The 25980-nt window shown below is 45.8% G+C and overlaps 1 protein-coding gene across 1 annotated transcript in view; it reads right to left on the bottom strand.

The window, feature by feature from the left end:
* The window catches only part of PLXNA4 (plexin A4), a 458094-nt gene that overhangs the window by 234872 nt on the left and 197242 nt on the right, over positions 1-25980 (bottom strand). The window lies entirely within an intron of this gene.

Genomic DNA, 25980 nt, shown 5'->3' with positions numbered 1-25980 from the left:
GCACCGTTGGCATCTGGGAGTGGCAACTCGCCCAATGGGCCTTTTCTTTCGCCATGAAGTTGTCTTGGAGTCATTGGACGTGAGAGGGCCCGCAGAGGGTCATTCAGCCCACACTCCTGCCCAGAGTGGACACCAGCAAAACCATTCCAGGAATTTGTCTTGCTACCAAAATTCTTGTTCTGCAGCCTTGCTCTGGGGATGTGGAGAATGGTGGTCCTTTTTCCACCCTGTCTTCACAGTCGAACCCTATAGTTGAACAGAGATCCGACAAACCCAGGCTGACTCCCAGGGCTCACGTTTATCAGTTCATGATTTTGAGGAAATGATTCCAATCCCTACATTGCTCAATCCTGACATTCCTCATTTGTAAACCGGAGATAAACAAGAATGCCTGTGTTATCTCATAGAATGACACACAGTCCCTGGCACCAAGGAGCACAATGTCAGCCATTAGCGCTACCTCCCTCCCCTCGGAGGGGTCCCCCTTGCGGAATATACCCAAAGCCATTTGGGGGATGTCCATCTGCATGGATGCCCTTCCACCAGTGCCCCCAAGAGCTGGATTTGGGCATTTGCAGGATGGCAATGGCTTTCTCGCCAAACTTGAGGGTCTAGGAATCAAACCAGAAGCTTCATCTCACCCGATGTCCACGGAAACAGCAGAGAGAAGGAAGGGCAAAGGGCATCAGCAGGAGCTGAACGGCCACTAGGACCCAGGCCCTTTGACTGAATTGACTTGAGCCCTCACAACAGCCTCAGTCTGTGTCAAGTGAGAAAGCTGACAACTGGAAGGCTGAAGAGCTGGGCCGAGGTCCCCCAGCGGTCAGCAGTGGAACTGCAGTCCCCACCCACATCTGCTGGTCTAAGCCCTCTTCCCACTGGGTCGCCCTTCTCTTAATACCTCCAGACAGAAGAGAGAGATCACGGAAGGGGTGCAGCAAAGAGTTTTCTGTGATCATAGAAAAGACGCACCCAGAGCAAGGAGGGTGGACCAGAAGGGAGGATGCCTTGGAAATGGGCTGTAGGGCGGGGTGTTGACCAGGCATGAGCAAAGGTGGGGTCAGGTCTCCTTGAGAGGCAGCGAGTGGAACAGGAGCATTTTTGACTATCCTATGCTAGGTAGGCTTTTTTTTTTTTTAGTTGAATGTATAAAAACTATTTGATCAATTATTAAGATCTGAGAGAAAAAAGCAGCAAAGAGATAATAGTGTCAGGTGGAAACCATAGAGGGGAGGGGAGGAGGAAGAGACAGGGCGGGGTCCACACAGGCCTCGCTCCCCCATCACTCTCCTTCCTGCCAGCAGCTCTGTGGGCCTGTCAGGCATCCAGAGGAGCAGCTGTGTGAGCCCAAGTCCAGCTGGGAGGACGCCCCACTGACCTGGGGACCAGAGGAAGAGCCAGGGCCCAGCTCTCTCCTGTTGGCCCTGCCCCTGCTCCAGCTGGCACGTGGAGGGGTCCAGGGCTGGACCCTCAGCAGCTCCTGCTCGGCCACAGGGGCAAAGACACCTGTGTACAGGTGTGACTTACCCTGCTTGGCTCAAGGACGGCTCACTCTGCCCTGGGCACCATGCCCAGCTCAGCCACTAGCTGCAGACAAGGCCCAGGCTCGGGGGAGCTGACACACAAGCATCACCGATGCACAGCTCTGAAGGATCTCAGCCCAGCTCCTCAAACAGCACGGTCGCCAGAGTGGAATTTACAGTCAGGCCCTCGAGCCATGTTGGTGACACTGGATTTCAAGCACTGACCTTGGCCCCACCCTCACCCCAGCTCCCATCTGCAGTGGGCGTCCGCATTTACCTCTCATCTGCCCTGCGACTGTCTGCAGCTCACAGCACCACCTGAGGGGCTTTGCGGGCAGTCCACTCCAGGCCCTAATTCAGATCATTCTGCTGCTCCATCCCGAGTCCCCGGCTCCTTATTTGAGTGACCTGGTTGGATCTGCTGGGGCCTGATGATCCCGGCTGCTCAGGGGTGCCTGAAGGCACCCCCCCCCATCCCCGTGCTTTAACATGACGCCAGATCCCCAGTGCCTCCGCCATGTGACCAAGAGAGCCCCTTTCAACTCTGTCTTCCCCTCAGGCAAAATCAGCAGCAAAGACAGCACTAAGCTGAGTGGCCTAAGCCCCTTCCTTTGATTCTCAGGCCCCAAGAGCCACCCAGGCGCCAGCAACCAGCTAAGAAGCAGAACCAGACCCCTTGCCAATATCATACACGCTTTCCCCCTTCTCGGCAAGACTTCCAGCCGGAGGTGAGCAGAGAGCTTCCTGACCTGGTGAGTCCAGAGCAGCTCGGGTCAATGGCCCCAGCTTTGCAGCCGCATCCCGAGGAAGCCGCCAAGGGGCTCGGGCTAATGGGCCCACTGGCTCCGCTACTGGCAGAAGCCCTGGTGGGTGCGACATCCACCACCAAGACAGAGCACCCACGTCAGTGCCGATGGAGAAAAACACACCACCAAAGCCTCAGCCGGAAAGCAGGCACTTCATGTCTGCCCGAAACCATCGCTTTGAACAATGAGCTCATCAAAGAAAGGGAATTTTTATGGACTCCCTGTCAAGGAATGATTTAGTCTGTCTATTGTGGCCCCCTGGGAAGAAAGTACAAAGGGGCTTCTGCAGCATGGCCGGAACAGCAAGTTTGTGGCATGGCTTCCTTGCACGAGAGCCTGGGCTTTTTCATTAAAAAATTTTTTTTATTATTTATTTTTAATGATTTTTATTTTTTCCATTATAGCTGGTTTACAGTGTTCTGTCAATTTTATGCTGTACAGCAAGGTGACCCAGTCACACATACATATATACGCTCTTTTTTCTCACATTATCATGCTCCATCGTGAGTGACTAGACATAGTTTCCAGTGCTACAGAGCAGGATCTCATTGCTAATCCATTCCAAAGGCAATAGTCTGCATCTATTAACCCCAAATTCCCAATCCATCACACTCCCTCCCCTTCCCCCTTCCAACCACAAGTCTATTCTCCAAGTTCATGATTTTCTTTTCTGTGGAAAGCTTCATTTGTGCCCTATATTAGATTCCAGATATAAGTGGTATCATATGGTATTTGTCTTTCTGACTTACTTTACTCAGGATGAAAGTCTCTAGTTCCATCCATGTTGCTGCAAATGGGATTATTTCATTCTTTTTTATGGCTGAGTTGTATTCCGTTGTGTATATATACCACATCTTCCTAATCCAATCGTCTATTGATGGACATTTGGGTTGTTTCCATGTCTTGGTTATTGCGAATAGTGCTGCAATGAACATGTGGCTGCATGTATCTTTTTTAAGGAAAGTTTTGTCTGGGTATATGCCCAAGAGTGGGGTTGCTGGGTCATATGGTAGTTCTATGTATAGATTTCTAAGGTACTTCCATACTGTTTTCCATGGTGGTTGTACCAGCTTACATTCCCACCAACAGTGCAGGAGGGTTCCCTTTTCTCCACACCCCCTCCAGCATTTATTTGTGGACTTATTAATGATGGCCTTTCTGAGTGGTGTGAGGTGGTATCTCATGGTAGTTTTGATTTTCATTTCTCTAGTAATCAGTGATGTTGAGCATTTTTTCATGTGCCTGTTGGCCATCTGTATATCTTCATTGGAAAAATGTCTATTCAGGTCGTTTGCCCATTTTTCAATTAGGTTGTTGGCTTTTTTGCTGTTGAGTTGTATAAGTTGCTTGCATATTTTAGATATTAAGCCCTCGTCAGTTGCATCGTTTGAAACTATTTTCTCCCATTCTGTAAGTTGTCTTTTTGTTTTCTTTTTGATTTACTTTGCTGTGCAAAAGCTTGTCAGTTTGATTAGGTCCTGTTGGTTTATTTTTGCTTTTATTTCTGTTGCTTTGGGAGACTGACCTGAGAAAACATTTGTAAGGTTGATGTCAGAGAATGTTTTGCCTATGTTCTCTTCCAGGAGTTTGATGGTGTCTTGTCTTATATTTAAGTCTTTAAGCCATTTTGAGTTTATTTTCGTGCATGGTGTGAAGGTGTGTTCTACTTTCATTGATTTGCATGCAGCTGCTCAGGTTTCCCAGCAATTCTTGCTGAATAGACGTTCTTTTTCCCATTTTATGTTCTTGCCTCCTTTGTCAAAGATTAGTTGACCATAGGTGTCAGGGTTTATTTCTAGGTTCTCTATTCTGTTCCATTGGTCTGTATGTCTGTTTTGGTACCAGTACCACACTGTCTTGATGACTGTGGCTTTGTAATGTTGCCTGAAGTCTGGGAGAGGTATGCCTCCTGCTTGGTTTTTGTTCCTCAGAATTGCTTTGGCAACTGGGTCTTCTGTGGCTCCATATAAATATTTGGATTGTTTGTTCTAGTTCTGTGAAAAATGTCATGGGTAATTTGATAGGGATTACATTGAATCTGTAGATAGCTTTGGGTAGTGTGGCCATTTTTACAGTATTAATTTTTCTAATCCAGGAGCATGGGATATCTTTCCATTTCTTTACATCTTTTTTTTAATTTCCTTGATTAATGTTTTATAGTTCTGGGCATATAAGTCTTTCACCTCCTTGGTCAGGTATATTCCCAGGTATTTGATTTTTTGGGGGTGCCATTTTAAAAGGTATTGTGTCTTTACTCCTTTTCTAACATTTCATTGTTGGTATACAGAAATGCGACTGATTTCTGAATGTTAATCTTATATCCTGCTACTTTGCTGAATTTGTTGATCAGTTCGAGTAGTTTTTGTGTGGAGTCTTAGGGTTTTCTTTTTTTTTAATAGTATTATATAATTAATTTTGGTGTCAACCAAGTTCATTGTTAGTACAACTTATTTTTTTTTTACATTTATCTTATATTCTGTGACACTTTGTTGAACTCTATTTGTTTATTTTGGTCAACTGTTATTTATTTATTACTCAAATGAATTTATCACATCTGTAGTTGTATAATGATCATCACAATCCAGTTTCACAGGATTTCCATCCCACAGCCCAAGCACATCCCCCCACTCCCCAAACTGTCTCCTCCGGAGATCATAAGTTTTTCAACGTCTGTGAGTCAGCATCTGTTCTGCAAAGAAGTTCCGTCTGTCCTTCTTTCAGATTCCACGTGTCAGTGAAAGCATTTGATGTTGGTGTCTCATTGTACGGCTGACTTCACTTAGCATGATAGTTTCTAGGTCCATCCATGTTGCTAAAAATGCTGGTGTTTAGTTCTTTTGAATGGCTGAGTAATATTCCATTGTGTATATGTACCACATCTTCTTGATCCACTCCTCTGTCGATGGACATTGAGGTTGTTTCCATGTCTTGGCTATTGTAAATAGTGCTGCAATGAACACTGGAGTACATGTGTCTTTGTGAGTCATGGTTTTCTCTGGATAGATGCCCAGGAGTGGGATTGCTGGGTCAAATGGTAGTTCTATGTTTAGTTTTCTGAGGAATCTCCATACTGCTTTCCACAGTGGTTGCACCAATTTACAGTCCCACCAACAGTGTACTAGGGTTCTTTTTTCTCCACACCCTCTCCAGCACTTATTGTTTGTAGACTTTTGGATGATGGCCATTCTAGCTGGTGTAAGGTGGTACCTCACAGTGGTTTTGATTTGCATTTCTCTAATCAAGAGTAATGTTGAACATCTTTTCATGTGTTTTTTGGCCACGTGTATGTCTTCTTTGGAGAATTGTCTGTTTAGATCGTCTGCCCATTTTTGGATGGGGTTGTTTGTTTTTTTGGTATGGAGCTATAGAAGGTGTTTGTAAATTTTGGAGATAAATCCCTTGTCAGTGGATTCACTTGCAAAGATTTTCTCCCATTCTGTGGGTTGTCTTTTCGTGTTGTTTAGGGTTTCCTTTGCTGTGCAGAAACTTTTCAGTTTGAGTAGGTCCCATTTGTTTATTTTTGTTTTTATTGTCAATACTCTGAGAGGTGGATCTGAGAAGATGTTGTCGTTTATGTCAGAGAGTGTTTGGCCTATGTTTTCCTCTAGGAGTTTTATAGTGTCTGGTCTTATATCTAGGTCTTTAATCCATTTGGAGTTTATTTTTGTGTATGGTGTTAGGGAGTGTTCTAATTTCATTCTTTTCCATGTTGCTGTCCAGTTTTCCCAGCACCACTTACTGAACAAGCTGTCCTTTCTCCATTGTATATTCTTGCCTCCTTTGTCATAGATGAATTGGCCGTAGGTGCATGGGTTGAATTCTGGGCTTTCTATCCTGTTCCACTGATGTGTATTTCTGTCTTTGTGCCAGTACCATGCGGTTTTGATGATTGTTGCTTTGTAGTATAGCCTAAAGTCCGGGAGCCTGATTCCTCCAGCTCCATTTTTCTTTTTCAGGATGTCTTTGGCTATTCTGGGTCTTTTGTGCTTCCAAACAAACTTTTAAGTATTTTGTTCGAGTTCTGTGAAAAATGTCCTTGGTAATTTGATAGGGATTGCATTGAATCTGTAGATTGCCTTAGGTAGTGTAGTCATTTTGATAATATTAACTCTTCCAATCCACGAGCATGGTATATCTTTCCATCTATTTGTGTCATCTTTGATTTCTTTCATCCATGTCTTATAGTTCTCAGAGCACAGGTCTTTTGTCTCTTTAGGTAGGTTTACTCCTAGGTATTTTATTCTTTTGGATGCAATGGTAAACGGGATTGCTTCCCTAATTTCTCTTTCTGCTCTTTCATTGTTAGTGTATAGAAATGCCACTGATTTCTGTGTATTAATTTTGTATCCTGTGACTTTGCCGAATTCATGGATGAGCTCTAACAGTTTTCTGGTAGAGTCTTTAGGATTCTCTTGGTATAGTGTCATGTCACCTGCAAATAGGGATAGTTTTACTTCTTCCTTTCCAATTTGGATTCCTTTTCTTTCTTTTACTTCTCTGATTGCTGTGGCTAGGACATCCAGAACTATGTTGAAGAGTAGTGGCGAGAGCAGACATCCTTGTCTTGTTCCTGATCTCAGTGGGAATTCTTTCAGCTTTTCACCATTGAGAATGATGTTTGCTGTGGGTTTGTCATATATGGCCTCTATTATGTTGAGGTAGGTTCCCGCTATGCCCACTTTCTGAAGGGTTTTTATCAGAAATGGGTGTCGGATTTTGTCAAAGGCTTTTCCCGTGTCTGTTGAGAGCATCATATGGTTTTTATTCTTCAGTTTGTTAATGTGGTGTATCACACTGATGGATTTGCGGATATTGAAGAACCCTTGCATCCCTGGGATAAATCCCACTCAATCATGATGTACAATCTTTTTAATGTATTGTTGGATGCGGTTTGCTAGTATTTTGTTGAGGATTTTTGCATCAATATTCATCAGTGACATTGCCCTGTAGTTTTCTTTTTTTGTGGTATCTTTGTCTGGTTTTGGTATCAGGGTGATGATGGCCTCAAAGAATGAGTTTGGGAGTATCCCTTCCTTTGCAAATTTTTTGAAATAGTTTCAGAAGGAGAGGTGTTAGCTCTTCTCTAAATGTTTCGTAGAATTCACCTGTGAAGCCATCTGGTCCTGGACTTTTGTTTGTTGGAAGTTTTTTAATCACAGTTTCAATTTCAGTTCTTGTGATGGGTCCATTCATCTTTTCTATTTCATCTTGGTTTAGTCTTGGAAGATTACTTTTCTAAGAATTTGTCCATTTCTTCTAGGTTTTCCATTTTATTAGCATATAGTTGCGTATAGTAGTTTCTTATGATCCTTTGTATTTCTGTGATGTCCATTGTTACTTCTCCTTTTTCATTTCTAATTTTATTGATTTGAGCCCTCTCTCTTTTTTTCTTGATAAGTCTGGCTAGGGGTTTATCAATTTTGTTGATCTTTTCAAAGAACCAGCTTTTCGTTTCACTGATCTTTTCTATGGTTTTCTTTGTTTCTATTTCATTGATTTCTGCTCTGATCTTTATGATTTCTTTCCTTCTATTAACTTTAGGTCTTGTCTGTTCTTCTCTCTCGAGCTGCTTTAGATATAAAGTTAGCTTGTTTCTTTGAGCTTTTTCTTGTTTCCTGAGGTGGGCTTGTATTGCTATAAACTTTCCTCTTAGCATGGCTACTGCTGCATCCCATAGGTTTTGGAGTGTTGTATCTTCATTGTCATTTGCTTCTAGGTATTTTTTAATTTCCTCTTTGATTTCTTCAGTGATCCACTGGTTGTTTAGTAGCATGTTGTTTAGTCTCCACGTGTTTGTCTTTTGCAGATTTTTTTCTTGTTGTTGATTTCCAGTCTCACAGCGTTGTGGTCGGAAAAGATGCTTGATATGATTTCAATTTTCTTAAAGTTACCGAGGTTGGATTCGTAGCCCAGGATGTGATCAATCTTAGAGAATGTTCCATGTGCACTTGAGAAGAATGTGTATTCTGTTGCTTTTGGATGGAATGTCCTATAAATATCTATTAAGTCCCTCTGGTTTAACGCATCATCCAGGGCCTGTGGTGCCTTATTGATTTTCTGTCTGGTTGATCTGTCCATTGCTGTAAGTGGGGTTTTAAAGTCTCCCACTATGATTGTGTTATTGTCAATTTCTCTTTTTAAGGTTGTTAGCAGTTGCCTTATATATTGTGGTGAACCTGTGTTGGGTGCGTAGATATTTAAAACTGTTATATCTTTTTCTTGGATTGATCCTTTGATCATTAAGTAATGACCTTCTTTGTTCCTTAAAATATTCTTCATTTTTTTTTTTGTCTTTTTGCTATTTCTTTGGGCCGCTCCCACTGCATATGGAGGTTCCCAGGCTAGGGGTCGAATCGGAGCTGTAGCCACTGGCCTACGCCAGAGCCACAGCAACGCAGGATCTGAGCCTCGTCTGCAACCTACACCACAGCTCACGGCAACGCCGGATCGTTAACCCACTGAGCAAGGGCAGGGATCGAACCCGCAACCTCATGGTTCCTAGTCGGATTCGTTAACCACTGCGCCACAATGGGAACTCCATATTCTTCATTTTTAAAGTCTATTTTGTCTGATATGAGTATTGCTACTCCAGTTTATTTTGATCCCTGTTTGCATGTAATATTTTCTTCCACCCTCTCACTTTCAATTTGTATGTGTCCCTAGAAGTGAAGTGGGTCTCTTGAAGACAGCATATATATGGGTCTTGTTTTTGTATCCATTCAGCCAGTCTATGTCTTTTGGTTGGGGTGTTTAGTCCATGAACATTTAAGGTAATTATTGATATGTATGTTCTTATTGCCATTTTATTGATTGCTTTGGATTTGTTTCTGTTGCTCTTTTCTCTCCCCTTCTTCTCTTGTTCTCTCCTCTTCTGGTTTGATGACTATCTTTAGTGTTGTAGTTGAGTTGATTTTTCTTTGTGTATCAATCGTAGATTTTTGGTTTGCAGTTATTGTGAAGTTTTGATATGAGTCTATATGTATATGAGATTGCTTTAAGTTGTTCTCTTAATTGTAAGTTCATCTCCAGTGTCCTGCATTTGTACCCACCTCTTCTTATAATTTCTGATTTTGGTGGTATAATTGTGCATGGATGATTTTTGTATCATTACTGTATATATACCTTTACTGGTGAGCCTTTTCATTTGTGGAATTTTTGTTTCCTGTTGCTGCCTTTTCTTTTCTGCCTAGAGAAGTTCCTTTAGTATTTATTGCAAGGCTGGTTTCGTGTTGCTGAATCCTCTCAGCTTTTGCTTATCTGTGAAGGTTTTGATTTCTCCTTCAAATCTGAATGAAAGCCTTTCTGGGTAAAAATCATCTTGGTTGGAGGTTTTCTTCTTTCATCATGTTAAGTATATCATGCCACTCCCTTCTGGCCTGCCAAATTTCTGTTGAAAAATCTGCCAATAACCTTATGGGGTTCCCTTGTATGTTACTTGTTTCTTTTCCCTAGCTGCTTTCAAGATTTTCTTTTTGTCTTTAATTTTGGTCAGTTTGATTAATATGTGTCTCGTATTCCTCCTTGAGTTTATTTTATATGGTACTTGTGCTTCCTGGATTTGAGTGAGTGGTTCCTTTTCCACATTAGGGAAGTTTTCGGCTATTATCTCTTGGAATATTTTTTCTATCCCCTTCTCTCGCTCTTCTTCTGGCACTCCTATAATATGGATGTTGGTGCGTTTAACGTTGTCCCAGAGTTCTCTGAGACTCTCTTCTAATTTGTTTTCAATCTTTTTTCTCTTTTCTGTTCTGCATCCGTAATTTCTACTAATCTGTCCTCCACCTTGCTCATTCGTTCTTCTGCCTCCTGTATTCTGCTGTTAGCTGCTTCTAATGAATTTTTTATTTCAGTTGTTGTATTTCACATCTCTTCTTGTTTACATTTTATGTCTTGTATCTCTTTGCTCAGTGTTTCCTGTAAGTTATCCATCTTTGCCTCCAGTTTATGTCCAATGTTTTGCATCATCTTCAGCATCAACAAATAGTCTTCTTCCTGGAGGCTGAGAATCTCCTCATCGCTTAGTTGATTTTCTGGGGTTTTCCCTTTCTCCCTCATCTGAGTTATAGTCCTCTGTCTTTTCATTTGTATAGGTTTTTGGTGTGGTGACCTTTTTACAGATAATAGAGTTGTAGCCTCTCTTACTTCTGGTGGCTTCCCCCATGTGGGCTTGCTGTAGGCTTCCTGATGGGAGGGGCTAATGCCTGCCCACTGGTAGGTGGAGCTGATTCTAATCCCTCTGGTGGGTGGGGCTTAGTCTCTGGATGGGATTAGAGGCAGCTGTGTGCCTAACAGTCTTTAGGTACCCTGTTTACTGCGGGGTGGGGCTGTGATCCCACCTGGATTGGTGTTTGCCCTGGGGCTTCTCAGCCTGGACTGATGGGTGGGGTCAGATGTTCCCAAAAACACGGCCACTTCCAGAGAAAGGCAGCTGCTGAATATTCCTGAGAGCTTTGCCTTCAATGTCCTTCCCCCATAGCAAGCCACATTCACACCTGTTTTCCCAGGACGTCCTCCAAGAACTGCAGTCAGGTTTGACCCAGATTCCTACAGAGACTTTGCTTTGCCCTGGGACCCAGTGCACGTGAAAGTCTGTGTGCACCTTTTAAGAATGGGGTCTCCGTTTCCCCCAGTCCCATGAAGCTCCTGCGCACAAGCCTCACTGGCTTTCAATGCCAGATGCTCCAGGGGCTCTTTCTCCCAGTGCCAGATCCCCACACGTGAGAGTTTGATGTGGGGCTCAGAACTCTCACTCCTGTAGGTGAGTCTCTGTGAACCAGTTAGTTTCCAGTCTGTGGGGCTTCCCACCCGGGAGGTATGGCGTTGTTTATATCGTGAAATCGCCCCTCCTACCTCTTGATGTGGCCTCCTATTTTTCTTCTAGAGTAGGATACCTTTTTTAAGGTTTCTGGTCCATTTGGGTGAAGATTTCTCAGGCTTTAGTTGTTAATTTTGTTGTTTTTAGGAGAGAAGTTGAGCTCCAGTCCTTCTATTCTGCCATCTTAATCCCACCTGAGGGTTTTCTATATATAGTATCATGTCACCTGCATACAGCCGACAGTTTTACCTCTTCTCTTCCTATGTGGATGCCTTTCATTTCTTTTTTTTTTTGTCTTTTTTTGCTATTTCTTGGGCCACTCCTGTGGCATATGGAGGTTCCCAGGCTAGGGGTCTAATCGGAGCTGTAGCCACTGGCCTATGCCAGAGCTACAGCCACGCAGGATCTGAGCCGCATCTGCAACCTACACCAGAGCTCACGGCAACGCCAGATCGTCAACCCACTGAGCAAGGGCAGGGACCGAACCTGCAACCCATGGTTCCTAGTCAGATTCGTCAACCACTGCGCCACGACGGGAACTCCCTTTTTTTTTTGTTTGTCTGATTGCTGTAGCTAGTACTTCCAATGCTATGTTGAAAACAATGGTGAGAGTAGACATCCCTGTCTTGTTCCAGATTTTAGTGGGAAGGCTTTCAGCTTTTCTCCATTGAGTATTATATTTGCTGTGGGTTTGTCAAATGGCTTTTATTTTGTTAGGGTATGTTCCCTCTATACCCACCTTGGTAAGAGTTTTGATCATGAATGGATGTTGGACTTTGTCAAATGCTTTTTCTGCATCTATTGAGATGACTATGTGGTTTTTGACTTTTCTTTCGTTAATGTGGTGTATGACGTTGATTGATTTGTGTATGTGGAACCATCCTTGTGCACCTGGGATGAATCCCATCTGGTTGTGGTGTACGATCTTGTGATATGTTGTTGGATTCGGTTAGCTAAAATTTTGTTGAGAATTTTAACGTCTATATTCATCAAAGATATTGGCCTATACTTTTCTTTTTGGTGGTATCTTTTTCTGGTTTTGGTATTAGGGTGATGGTGGTGTCGTAGAATGTCTTTAGGAATGTTCCTTCTTCTTCAAACTTTTGGAAAAGTTTAAGGAGGATGGCTATAAATTCCTCTTCGTATATTTGGACAATTCACCTGTGAAGTCATCTGGTCCTGAACTTTAATTTGTAGGGGATGTTTTTGTTACATACTCAATTTCACTTCTAGTGATTGGTCTGTTCAGTTGATCTGTTTCTTCTTGATTCATTTTTGGCAGGCTGTAAGTCTCTAGAAAGTTGTCCATTTCTTCTAGGTTGTCAAATTTGTTCGCATACAATTGTTCATAGCATTCTCTCATGGTTTTTGTATTTCTATAGTATCAATTGTGATTTCCACTTTTTCATTTCTTATTTTGTTCATTTGGGTTTTTTCTCTCCTCTTTTTGGAGAGTCTATCCAGAGGTTTGTCAATTTTGTTTACCTTTTCAAAGAACCAGCTCTCGGTTTTATTGATTTTTTTCTATTTTATTGATTTCCTCTTTGATCTTTATGATTTCCTTCCTTCTGCTGACTTTAGGTTTTGTTTCTTTTTCTTTTTCTAATTCATTTAGGTGGTGGGCTAAGTTGCTGATTTGAGATTTTTCTTCTTTTTTTTTTTTTTTTTTGGTCTTATTGCTATTTCTTTGGGCCGCTCCCGTGGCATATGGAGGTTCCCAGGCTAGGGGTCTGATCGGAGCTGTAGCTGCCAGCCTACGCCAGAGCCACAGCAACGCGGGATCCGAGCCGCGTCTGCAACCTACACCACAGCTCACAGCAACGCCGGATCGTTAACCCACTGAGCAAGGGCAGGGACTGAACCGGCAACCTCATGGTTCCTAGGTGGATTCGTTAACCATTGCGCCATGACGGGAGCTCCTTTTTCTTCTTTTTTTTGAGGAAGGCCTGTATTGCTATGAATTTCCCTCTAAGCACTGGTTTTTTTTTTTGTTTTTTGTCTTTTAGGGCCGCACCAGTGGCATATGGAGGTTCCCAGGCTAGGGGTCGAATCAGAGCTGTAGCCTCTGACCTATGCCAGAACCACAGGAACGTAGGATCTGCACCACATCTGCGACCTACACTACAGCTCATGGCAACACTAGATCCATAACCCATGAGCAAGGCCAGGGATCGAACCCAAGTCCTCATGGATGCTAGTCGGGTTCGTTAACCACTGAGCCATGAAGGAAACTCCATCCGAGCACTGCTTTTGCAGCATCCCATAGATTTTGAGTGGTTGTGTCTTCATTATCATTTGTTTTGAGGTATTTTTTAATTTCCCTCTTGATTTCCTCATTGGTTTTTTTGGTAGCATGTTGTTTAGTCTCCGTGTAGTAAGATTTTCCTCATTTCTTTTCTGTGGTTGATTTCTAGTTTCATGCCATTGTGGTCAGAGAAGATACTTGAAATAATTTCTATACTCTTTAAATTTGATGAGGTTAGCTTTGTGCCCCAGTATGTGATTGATTCTTGAGAATGTTCCATGTACACTTGAAAAGAATGTATATTCTGATTTTTTTTTTTTTTTGGATGTAATGTCCTGAAGATGTTGATTAAGTCCAACTTTTCTAGTGTGTCCTTTAGGATCTCTGTTGCCCTACTGACTATCTGTGTAGAGAATCTGTCCATTGACGTGAGTGGGTGTTAAAGTCTCCTACTATGATTGTATTCCCATCAACTTCTCCTTTTGCGTCTGTTAGTATTTGTTGTAGGTATCTGGGTGCTCCTATATTAGGAGCATATATATTGATGATTGTAATATCCTCTTCTTGAATGGATCCTTTAACCATGAAATAGTGTCTAGTCTTTTTCTTTATGGCCTTTGTTTTAAAGTCTATTTTGTCTGATATGAGTATTGCAACTCCCGCTTTCCTGTCTTGTCCATTGACATGAAATCTCTTTTCCCATCCCCTCACTTTTAATCTATATGTGTCCTTTGCCCTAAGGTGAGTTTCTTATAGACAGCAGATTGAAGGTTTTTGCTTTTTAATCCAATCTGCCACTCTGTGTCTTTTGATTGGAGCATTTATTCCATTGACATTTAAGGTGATTATTGATAGATATGTATTTATTGCCATTTTAAACCTTGTTTTCCAGTTGATTCTATGTTTCACTTTTTTTGGTTGGATGGTTTCCATTTATTTTATGCTTGAGTACTTTTCAGTTTTTGTGAATGTAATGTTCGGTTTTGATTTCTGGTTGCCCTGTTTTTTAAGTACATTAACCCCTTCCTATATCTGCTTGCTTTTGCCTGATAGTCATATTGGTTCAAACACATCATTAAAATAAAAAAAGAATCTCTATTTTCTTACTTTTATGCCCCACATTGTATGACTTTGATGTCTTTTTTTTTTTAAACATCTTCATGTTTTGATCTGTATACTGGCTTATTTAAGTGACTGCTTTCCAAATGTGGTTTCCTCCATCCTAATTCTTCTTTATTTCTCTAAATTAGAAAAACCCTTTCAGTATTTCTTTTATAATGGGTTTAGTATTGCTGTACTCTTTTAACTTTTGTTTGTTGGAGAAATTCTTTATTTCCCCTTCTATTTTAAATGGTATTCTTGCTGGATAGAATATTCTAGGTTGCAAATTTTTTCCTTTCAGGACTTTAAAAATATCTTGCCACTCCCTTCTGGCCTGTAGAGAAATCAGCTGATAGCCTTATGGGGGTTCCCTTATAACTAATGCTTTGCTTTTCTCTTGCTGCCTTTAGAATCCTCTCTTTATCTTTAACTTTTGCCATTTTTATTATAATATGTCTTGGTGTGGGCCTATTTGGGTTCAACTTGTTTGGGGCCCTCTGAGCTTCCTGTATCTTGATATCAGTATCCTTTAGATTTGGGAAGTTTTCAGACATAATTTCTTCAAATATATTTTCAATCCCCTTTTCTTTTCCTTCTGGAATTCCTATTATGTATAGATTGGCCCACTTTATATTATCCCATAGGTCTCATATTGTTTTCATGTTGTTTCATTTGGTTTTCTGTCTGCTGTCCTGATTGGGTGATTTCCATTATTCTATCTTCCATGTCACTAATTTGTTCCTCTGCATTATACATTCTGCTCTTTATTGTCTTTAGCTCAGTTTGTATATCTGCAAATGAATTTTCTAGGTTTTTTTTTTTTTGGCTCCTCCTTACATTTTCTGTTTCCTTTCTAAAGGAATTACTGTTCATACTCTTAATTCCTTCAGCATTTTCTCTATCTCCCTTTTAAACTCAATGTCTGTCAGACTGCAGAGGTCTGTTTCATTGTTGACTGCTTTAGGTGAATTCTCCTGTTCCTTTAACTGAGAATGTTTTCTGAGCTTCTTCATCTTGATTGTGTTTTTCTTTTTCTGTGAGTTTGGGGAAGTCAAACTGTAGTCTTGTAAGGCTACTTCTATGCAAGAATACCCTTTTGTATTTTTTGGGGGGGTTTACTATTTATTTTTGGTGTGGGAGTTTGAATATTTGCTGTCTCTTTCTTTGGCGTAAGCAGGCTGTTATTCCCAGGATGCTCAGTGTGTTTTCAGGGAGAGGGAGGCAATGGGTAGGACCAGCAGTCAGTGCCTGGTCATTGGGCTCTCAACAGCAGCAAGGATTTCCAGGAAGGTGGCACAGGTTACTCCTAGTTGCTGAGGCCTCTGGAGCCTGAGTCTCAGCACCCAGCCCCCACCCAAACATCTCAGGCTGTGGTGTCCGGGCCGGTGGTTCAGATGATCTGTGCAGCTCCCACTCTGCTTTGCTGTTCTCAGTCCAGCTGCTGTGCTTTTCTCAGCAACTTTGAGGTCCTGCCGACTCGGCTGATCTTTCCGTCAATTAGGGGGCTTCCCAGGATGTGGGTTCCTTTTCCTTCATAGCTCCCTCTCGAGAATGCTAGTCCTGTCCTGATTCCTTTTCTCTTTTTTTCTTTTGTTCTACCCAGTTATGTCGAGAGTTTCTTGCCCTTTTTGAAGGTTTAAGTTCTTCTGCCAGCATTCAGTGGATGTTCTGTGCGAGTCGTTTTGCATGTAGATGTATTTTTTTGATGTGCTTGTAGGAGAAGGTGAGTGCAACCTCTTACTCCTCTACCATCGTGCTCTGCCTCCAGTTCTGGTCAGCCCAGGCTTTTAATACTGAACCCACAAGGGTCAACCTGGGTGTCTTCACTTCCCAATCTCAACCCTGTCTGGGAACTTCGGTATAGTAAATCCAGACACATTCTGCCCAAAGTGCCCTTTGAATGGGTGGCACATTGTTCTGCCCTGGTGTGAGACACCACGGACCTATCAGACAGCCAGCAGGAGGGGGATTTGCCCAAGACCCACAGGCCTCCGAGGCCAGAGACACCCCAGTGGCTCAGTTTACAGGTGGCCTCTCAAATGCTGGGGGACATGCAGCCAAGGCCTTCAGTGATGCCCCCTGGCCTCACTGAGACTTCTTAACCCTTGAAAATAACTTTCATAAAATCACCATTTTTTTTTAAGTCTGTATTTAAAAAATAAAACAACTTGCCCTGCCTGTATTTGGCAGTGCCAACTTTCCTGGACTGTGTGTGTGTGTGTGTTGCCTATTTCTTTCCCTTTCATATTGCTAATACAAGAGAACGTAAATAAATGAGCCTATAGGAAGCAAATTCACTCTATGGAGCCATTAACAAGTGATTTTCTTGGGTTATGTTGACTCATTTTTATTATTATTTATTTTATTTTATTTTATTTTGCTTTTTAGGGCTGTACCTGTGGCATATGGAGGTTCCCAGGCTAGGGGTAGAATCAGAGCTACAGCTGTCGGCCTACACCACAGCCGCAGCAACTGGGAATCCAAGCCATGTCTGTGACCTACACCACAGCTCACAGCAATGCCAGATCCTTAACCAACTGAACAAGGCCTGGGGTCGAACCCGCAACCTCATGGTTCCTGGTCAGAATCGTTTCTGCTACGCCATGACGGGAACCCCTGTTGGCTCATTTTTAGATCCTTTCTCCCCATCTGCTCCAGTCCCTGGGTGCTATGACTGAGCTGGGCCATCCCCTGAATTTAGGGAGAACTGTATTCCCCAAAGGGCATAACTGCCCCAGGAGCTGATGGCCCCAGTGAGGATGCCACACAGTGCCCGTGGCAGGAAGCAAGAGCTGGAGGCCAGTGGGTAGGGCACCTATGAGTGTCGGGTTTGGGTGGATGGCCACATGGGTGATCAGGAGAGTGGAGAGGAAGTCCCAAGGGAGCCTAACATGGGGTGGGGGGCCCACCTTGGGGTTCAGATCAGCCTGCAAAGGAATGTGCCTCTGGGGTGGGGGAGAGGCAGGCTGGGGTGCAGAAAGAGCTGGAGGCTGGGGGAGAGGGGATACGAATTAGCTTGCATGTTCTTTGGCTCCGTGGTATGTATACAGTAGATGCAAAGATGAGGGAAAGGAGGGATGCAGGGAAGACAAGAGAAGGAAAGGACGAGGTTAAGACAAAGGCCATTTGAAGGGATGAGAAAAACGTTTACTGTAAACTGCCTAAGAGCCCCTCGGGGACGGCCCCAGACCCTCCAGGGAGAGGTGGCCTCGCCATCTTCAGCTACTGGTCGCTCACCGGTAGGGTCTGGAATCACTTCTCGTGACATGTCTCTCTGACAACCTCAGGACCTCGCAGATGTGAGAGCCTATTTCTGAACAAGGCTCTGTCTGAGCCCTGGGATGCGTCAATTAGTCCATCTTGAGGGTTTCATAAAACCACAGAGTTCCTTCCCGTCATGGCTCAGCGGAAACGAGTCTGAGTAGCATCCATGAGGATACAGGTTCTATCCCTGGCCTCACTCAGTGGGTTAAGGATCCGGTGTTGCCATGAGCTGTTGTCTAGGTCACAGATGTGGTTTGGATCTGGTGTTGAGGCTAGCGGCTACAGCTCCAATTCGACTCCCAAAAAGGAAAAAAAAAAAAAAAAACAAAACAACCCAATGCACTAAGAGGTCTGAAGGCTAAAACCAAAAAGGCAGTGAGGGAGAGGGGAACAGATCCCCCAGCAGGGAGCTTCAGATTTTGGGGGCGGGGGGGAGGGGCGGTGAGAGAGCATCAGAGTGGTCTGTGAAATGGATGAATCAGGAGTTCCAGTCATGGCTCAGTGGTTAACAAATTTGACTAGGAACCATGAGATTGTGGGTTTGATCCCTGGCCTTACTCAGTGGGTTAAGGATCCCACATTGCTGTGAGCTGTGGTGTAGGTTGCAGATGCGGCTCGGATCCTGTGTTGGCTGTGGCTGTGGTGTAGGCTGGTGGCTACAGCTCCGATTGGACCCCTAGCCTGGGAACCTCCATATGCAGTGAGTGCGGCCCTTAAAAAAAAAAAAAAGAAAAGAAAGAAAAAGGAGATGGATGAATCAATGAGAAAGCACCAGGGACAGTGGCACCTTATCACCGCCCATGGTTGGGGCCACCTGATCTGTCCCTTCCAGCTCCCCACAACTCATACAGAGCCTAGGACACACTCAGCCACCTAAGGGCTGGAGTGAGTGCATTTAAACAGCCTGGGAAATAACCCTGAGGAGACCTGATTGACGAGAAGTTCAACTTGGAGCAAAACCCTGCTACCTGTGCATTCCAGAGCCAAAAAGACACCGTCTCTTGATTATCTGTGTCACCACTCTGTTGAATCACTGCTTCTAGACGGAACTCATACGACTTTTCCCCCAGCGTGGTTCTTACCACCTCCTCTCAATCAACTCACAGGGACCCAGTGTGATCAGGCACACACAACCACTTTGGAAAAATACCCACATCCATGAGCCATGCTGCGTGGACCACGTTAGGGATTGCAGGGCCAGGTGTTAAACAAAGACACATTTTCTGCCATCAAAGAGCCTAACTTTTCCCCAAAAGAAGCAGAAAGGAATGGCTGAGTTAGGCTGGATGACCTCAAGGGGTTCTGCCATTTTGATTTTTGAGTTTCCCCGGAACAAACTGCATGGAATCAGTGTCACCACACTGATCACACAGGGTATGGTCTGTGTCTGTTTCCTTGAGCAGTTTCTTCTTTGAAGGAGTCTCTTGACACCTGTGAGGCTCCTTTCCCATTAGGACTTGTGGATGCTACTCTTCTTAAAAAGGTGAGACAGGCCTGTGGCAGATCGCTCCACCCGAGGACATCAGCTCAGCTCCTGCACCCCTACCTTCAGCAGAAGCAGAAGTTTCTAAGCCAACCTGCATGTCTTCCCTACCTTTCAATGTGGCATCATCACCTCTCAGGTCTCACAGACCGGAAACGAGCATGATGAGCACGAAAGACAGAGGCTTTCAGAATCAAGCCCACAAAGGTTCCAGTCCGAGAGCCTAGAATAGTGTCTGCACACAGCAGGCACTTGATAAATGCCTGCTAAATGAAATTCTGGTTCTGCCGCTCACCAAGAGTACATTTTGTGTAAGTTTTTTTGGGTTTTGGTTTTGGTTGTGGTTTTTGCTTTTCAGGGCTGAGCTCTCAGCATGTGGAAGTTCCCAGGCTAGGGGTTAAATTGGAGCAACAGCCAACACCACAGCCACAGTAACATGGTATCAGAGCCCCATCTGTGACCTATCCCACAGCTCACAGCAATGCTGGATCCTCAACCCTCTGAGCAAGGCCTAGGATCGAACGCACATCCTCATGAATACTAGTCGGATTTATTTTTGTTGCGCCACAATGGGAGCTCCCCATTTTGTGGAAGTTCTTGAAGGCTCAACTTTCCTCCCCTAGAACTAGGGCAAGTTGAGAGTTTTAAAGAGACTTAAAGTTGGGAGGCTTAAATCATTATTCCCGTTTTGCCCAGGTGACCATCATTCCAAGTTTTATAAGTGGCTGGAGACTGATGGTGGAAGTACTGAGAAAACCTATGGGGCAGGTGGACCAGCCTGGCTGCCCAGAAGCCCTGCCTGAGCCCCACTGCGCACTTCATCCCCAGTCCCAGCAAGCAGTGACCCAGTCCCTGGCCAGGCCCAGGCTTAGAAGGTCCTCCCCAAGGTCAGAAGGACAAGCCCAGAAGATGGGAAAGAAAAGGCAACCATTCCTCACACACGAAGATTCTCTGACTGCAGCCAGGCTACCAAGTTGTAGACGCACTTAGAGTGTGTGCACTGGGAGTTGCTGAGACCACGGTGGCAGTTTTGGAGTGTTTGCCTCCTGGACACCTCTGGGAGCAGGAGCCCCAGGTGCACAGACACTTTTCTGGCATGTCTCACTTTCCCCTGGATGGAAATCCAGACCACAATATTGCTCTGAAACCCAGGGAGCTTTTTGAAGTCATTGTGTTCCGACTTCAGACCATGTACACACAAAACCGCTGGCCTTCATTAGGGGGAGAAAAAGCTGTTGGATGGTTTGGCTACTAACTGCTTTTTGGCATTTTCGCAATGGCTTTCAATAACGAGGCACCCATGAAAATGCAGGGGTGGTGGAGGGGTGATACAGCAGCAACAAAAGGGAGGGATCTGGAAAAATGGGAAACTTTCATCTGCGATAAGAAACCCTTATGGCTCTTATTAGGCTTTCTGCTCAGGCAGGGAGGTCCCCTGGCTTTAATAAAATCTCATTTTCCCCTTAAACTCTCCCATGTGGTAGGCGCCCAGAGTTTAATGGGGCAGAAGAGATGATTCCAACCTGCGGCTCAGGTGGCCGGGGGCCCCCCCACCCTCCAGGCCCGCAGCCGGGATTGCTTGCAGAGCGGCGGGGCCAGCGACACGCAAGCTGCAGCGCATCAGAGAATAATCACCCGCCGTTTGATGCTGACCCGGGCCAAACGAAGATGGCAGCCTGGCTCCCGTGCGTCCCCGCTCCGAGGAGGGAGCAGCTCATCCCCGTCTCTATTAAGAGTGGACCCAGGGAGTAGGTCGACCAGCTCCAACATGGGATTTATTAGGGGGCATCTGCATTTGAAAGGCTCCGTGGCTTTCATCTCTGCCTGATTCCTGAAGGTTCCCACCAGCGTTGGGGGATTGTGTTCATTAGGACCCGTGAGTGGGGGTGAAGGCACCTCCCCTGTCACATGCACTTCTATCCAGGGGTCTCACTCCCAGTTCTGAGGGGCTGATCCACGAAGCCTAATACCGTCCGACAGACTCCTTCAGAAGACAAGCCGGATGTCAGCGGCGAAGCTGTTGGGAGATGCCAAGCCAGAGCCAGCAGAGGCTGGAGGGAGGGAGAGCGGGAACAGCCGGTAATTAAAGTCATGGGTGGGTACCAGAATGCATCCATCAGAAATCCACAGAGATGAACATAGCCTGTGACGGGAGCTGCAGTTGGTTCTGGGGTTTTTTGGTTTGTTTTTGGCTGCACTCATGGCGTACGGATGTTCCCAGGCTGGGGGCTGAACTTACACCTGAGACCTGACAATGCCAGGTCCTTAACCCCTGAGCCACCAGGGAACTCTTGGCTCTGGGATTTTAATTCCACTATTGCAGAAGGAGCCCCACTTATTAAGCTCTTGAGCCCTAGCCTGAGGACAGTCAGAAACGTCTCGACTAGCAACACGATTTCGACTTCTAGACAAATCTGCGTGAAGCGCTTGCACCAACAGGGAGCATATCACTTGCATCTGGCAATTGTATTATCAATTCCAACAGGCACACTTGCTCTTAAATCCACAAAAATGTTCCGGCTTCCTCCAGGGAACAAAACACAGGAGGTGGTAAGGCACGCGAGAGTCAGTTCCGGCCATCACCTGACAAGTTAATTTCTGCCCAGGACGAGCTCTCCATCTCTTTCAAGGTGTCAGAGAGCTCCTCTGATCAACAGCAGGCTCCAGCATGCACGGGAAAAGATGGACAGAGGCAAGACTGCCCTCCCATTTCCGTCCTGGAGAGTGCAGGCTGACATTGGCAAGGCCTCTGATGGGGACGCCCACCCTGTCTGTGCTCCTTATCCCAAAGCAAAGAGTGGAGCTGGAATTTTGGGTCCTGGTGGAGGCCTGGGCAGGGCCAAGGTAGGAAAGGAGCCCGGTCAAACCCAGGCTTCCTGGGGCAGGTGTTAACCAGACAAACTTATCTAGAAGCATGGCATCTTGGCCGCCGTCTTAGAGGTTCTCCAGAGACTGAAACCGCTTGCTCACTCGGACCTGGCCCAGCCCTTAGAAAGGTTTAGGACAACATCATAAAACTCAGAGACATCTTCCAAAGGTCCAGACGTCTGGCTGTTCCTCCCCGAGAAGTGGAAGTGTCTCTCGAGGCTCAAGGAAAATGCCGCGTGGCCAGGGGTCCCCTCAACTCCGTTCACCGAAAACACATGCTGCGTGCCCTCTGGTTGAATGCCACTGGGGACCAAAGACGGTGTCGATGGCCCTGGCCCACACAGCCTCACAGGGCCCAGGAGGCAAAGCAAACACTTGATCAAATGATCACAACCCAGCTCCGCTCAACATGGGAATGAAGAGGGGCCCAGCAGCTGTCTATGAAAGCAGGGGATTTGTTCTGCTCCCAGGTAGGGAGGGAGGGACAGATCAGAGACAACGTCCTAGAGGAGGTGACATCTGAGCTGGGAAGGAGGTCCTAGAACCATCAAAAGGGTGGGAAAGAGGTGAAGACAGCAAAGATAGGCTGTGTGCAGCAGGGAGGTGGGAAACAACAAGGTACAGCTCTGAGCTGCTGGAGGATAAGGCCTGGGGGACCCTGCTTGCAATTTAGAGGAGCCAAAAGCTAACAGGGAGCAAGAGAGGCAGGAGGCAATATTTCCTTACAGTTCACGGACAGCAGGTCTGTGGGTGTGACCTCAGATAGACGCCTGAAACTTAGAGAACTTCAGTTTCCTCATTGGTGAGAGGGGCCTAGACACTTGCCCTGCCTGCACAGTGTCTCCCTGAGAATCAGATCCAGGTAAGATCTGAACAGCGTTACTCTTGCTGCTTTGTAGAAATGCAGAAAGGTGTCATTACTCAGCACTGGGTGTGCCGGCATCTGCCCAGATACTGTTCAAAGTTGCTGGAAAAATCCTTGGGCTTTGCAGCCAGGGAGGAAAAGTTTCTATTGCACAACCAGCCGTGGACTTGGGGCAGTGGAGGCAGAGCACCCCAGGCTCTGCGGCTGCTCCACACAGAGTCCTGTACCCGCTGCATCCCGATGAAGTGGCTATTTCTCCCCATTTACACGCCACTCTCCCAAATGCCTTCCTTTACAGGTGCTATTTTGAAGGCCCTTCAAACCCTTTGACTATAAACAGCAATGTCAGCCAAGGCACTTTCAGCAAGAAGCAACCACAAGGAAAGGGAATTGCAGCTGTGAAATCTCGGCTCGGAGGAAGCGGTTTGCTCAGTGATAACCGTTTGTCAGGAGCCCTGATCAATCCCGGTTCAGGCAGGAGAGACGGCCTCCCAGCGTCTCCATCCTGCTGCAGTAAAGGCAGCAGTGCCCCTCACCTCAAATTTCAGCTGGTGGGCCCCACCCAAGACTTCGGTTGGGGTTTGGGATCAGAAGACCTTGTCCCTGTGATTGTCCTAGAAAGGACACAAGCTGACTGTCACCCCAACCAAGCCCCACCTGGGGCCCTGGGGCTTCGTGGCACCTCTGTCTTCCCAGGTCAGCCTTTGGCTTTGGGATGTGAATCAGGGTTAATCCTCTCTCTTCTTTCAAAGGGAAGAGTCAGTCCCGCCCTGGGCAATGTTTGTGATGGGGAAAATTACCTTGCCTGCCTGCAGAGCTCTCTGTTCATCAAACATGAATGCCTGCAAAAACTCCTCTCCCAGCCTCATGAATTTTGTAAAAAACAAAACACAGGGGAAAAAAAAAAAAAAAACCCAAAACAACAATCTACACAGTATTCCCCAGATTTTCTCTATGAGACAATGAGAGACCTCTCTCTCTCCCTCCCTCTCTGTTTCTTTCTCTGTCTCTGTCTCTCCCTCTCCCAGCTAGGAGAGGCTATGTAGGAAGAGCTGGTGAATCCGAGATGTTTCTGTTAGTGAGCTGTGCCCAGTAGCCTTGTTTACTGGGACCCACTTGGAAAAGAGCCAGGTCTCAAAATACATATGTTTTTCTCCTCTTACCAAAATCATTTCCAATGATTTCAGTCCTAAAGATCCCTTTTCCGAGTTAAAAGCCCTCTGCTCCTGTTTACAGACTCTCACAGGATGGCCCTTAAAGAATGTGTTTCTCTGATAAGCACAGAGCTTTTCCAGATACAGGTTCTTTCAAACCTAACATTTCTTTTTTTTTCCTGTCTTTTTGTCTTTTTCCCTTTTCTAGGGCCGCTCCCACGGCACCTGGAGGTTCCCACGCTAGGGGTCCATTCGGAGCTGTAACCACCGGCCTACACACAGGCACAGCAATGCGGGATCCGAGCCGCATCTTCGACCTACACCACAGCTCACGACAATGCCAGCTCCTTAACCCACTGAGCAAGGGCAGGGATCGAACCCGAAACCTCATGGTTCCTAGTCGGATTCGTTAACCACTGCGCCACGACGGGAACTCCTAAACCCAATATTTCTTAAAAAGAGGAAAGGAAAAGGGCAGAGGCAAGAGGAGCTGCGATGACCATCTCGGCGCTGGGAGGAAAACTGAGGTGCAGGATGGGACTCCTCCCCACCTGTGGTACCCACACAGCGCAGAAGATGGATGGGGTGCCGGGCTCCCCACCTGAGGCCCAGAACTTCATCCTCAAGGTGTCTAGAGACCCAGCCTCCGTCCTCTTCCTGCCCCCTGCCCACCTCGAAGCTTTGCTGCTTGAAGAGACTTTAATTTCCTCGTGCCCTTCTGTGGCCACCAGCACAGAAACAGCAGAGCAGGTTCTACTTTCTCCTGGAAAATCACTTTGTTTCCGGGAGACGTCTGTGAGCAGGAAGATGCGGCGGGCGGTGATGATGGGAGCGCGAGAGACCCAGGCTGAGGATCCGGAAGGGCTGAAGTAGCTGGTGTGACAGAAGCGCTCTTTCTGCCAACACTCGGAAGAGAGGAAAGGGAGAGATGCTCGGGCTTCGGGACAGTTCGGCTGGCTGCTGAGAGGAGGGAGCTGAGACCTGGCAAGGGGCCTACAGAGCAACCCACCAACTTCTGCCATTACAGCTCTGCTTCCTCGAAAGGGCGCCCCCCCCCCCCCCCGAGTGACCCATCCCGGGCCCCATCATCACGTTCTCCCGGTAAAATCATCTATGCTGTGACTAAGGTTCTCCAATTACCTTGTTTCTGTCAGAAGCACCTAAGGCATTCTCAGGAGTCACGCGGTACCTGCACGAAGGCACTGACGGTCACAGCTCAGCATCTTCCATCGCAGAAGTGATTTTTGTCTCATGTGCCAGAGGTCTCAGGCTCTCAAGCCATGAGAATAGTTATTCTTCCCAGGTAGGATTGGAGATGTGTTGAAGAGCAAAGAGGAGGGGTGTTTAACGTGGAGTTCCAGATTCTTACCACCTCTGGCAACTGGTTGGCACATGGCATGTTCTGGGTGGTTATGTCTGACTTTGTGGTTGAGGCAAACCCTCTCTAATACAGTGCAGCCGCTGGAGATTTGGGTGGGGGGGTTTGTTTGAGCAGGAGGCATGAAGCAGTCTGTCCTGACTCCCCTACAGTGGCATATCTCTGCACACTCTGCCCAGTCCTGACTACCAGAGGCCAGAGAAGTGCCCTTATCAGCTCCTCATTCCTTCAAAAACTCCTGGGCATTCCAAGAAGCTTCATGGATAGCTGCCATGGCAAATTGCAATCTTAGGCCAGTCATTTCACTTCCCTGGGTCCCAGATCTCTCATTTGTAAAACGGGGCTTAAAGAAAGAATGAGAATGACTTAGAATATTCAAAAGCCCCTCCCACCTCTGATTTTCTTGGAGCCACTGATAGGGGCACTTCCACTGCAGACTATTTCGGGACATACCTGCCGTGGGACTCAGTCTCCTTTC

Source organism: Phacochoerus africanus, chromosome 16 (genome assembly GCF_016906955.1).
Source record: "Phacochoerus africanus isolate WHEZ1 chromosome 16, ROS_Pafr_v1, whole genome shotgun sequence".
Taxonomy (NCBI): domain Eukaryota; kingdom Metazoa; phylum Chordata; class Mammalia; order Artiodactyla; family Suidae; genus Phacochoerus; species Phacochoerus africanus.
This window is presented reverse-complemented; position numbering and strand designations above follow the sequence as displayed.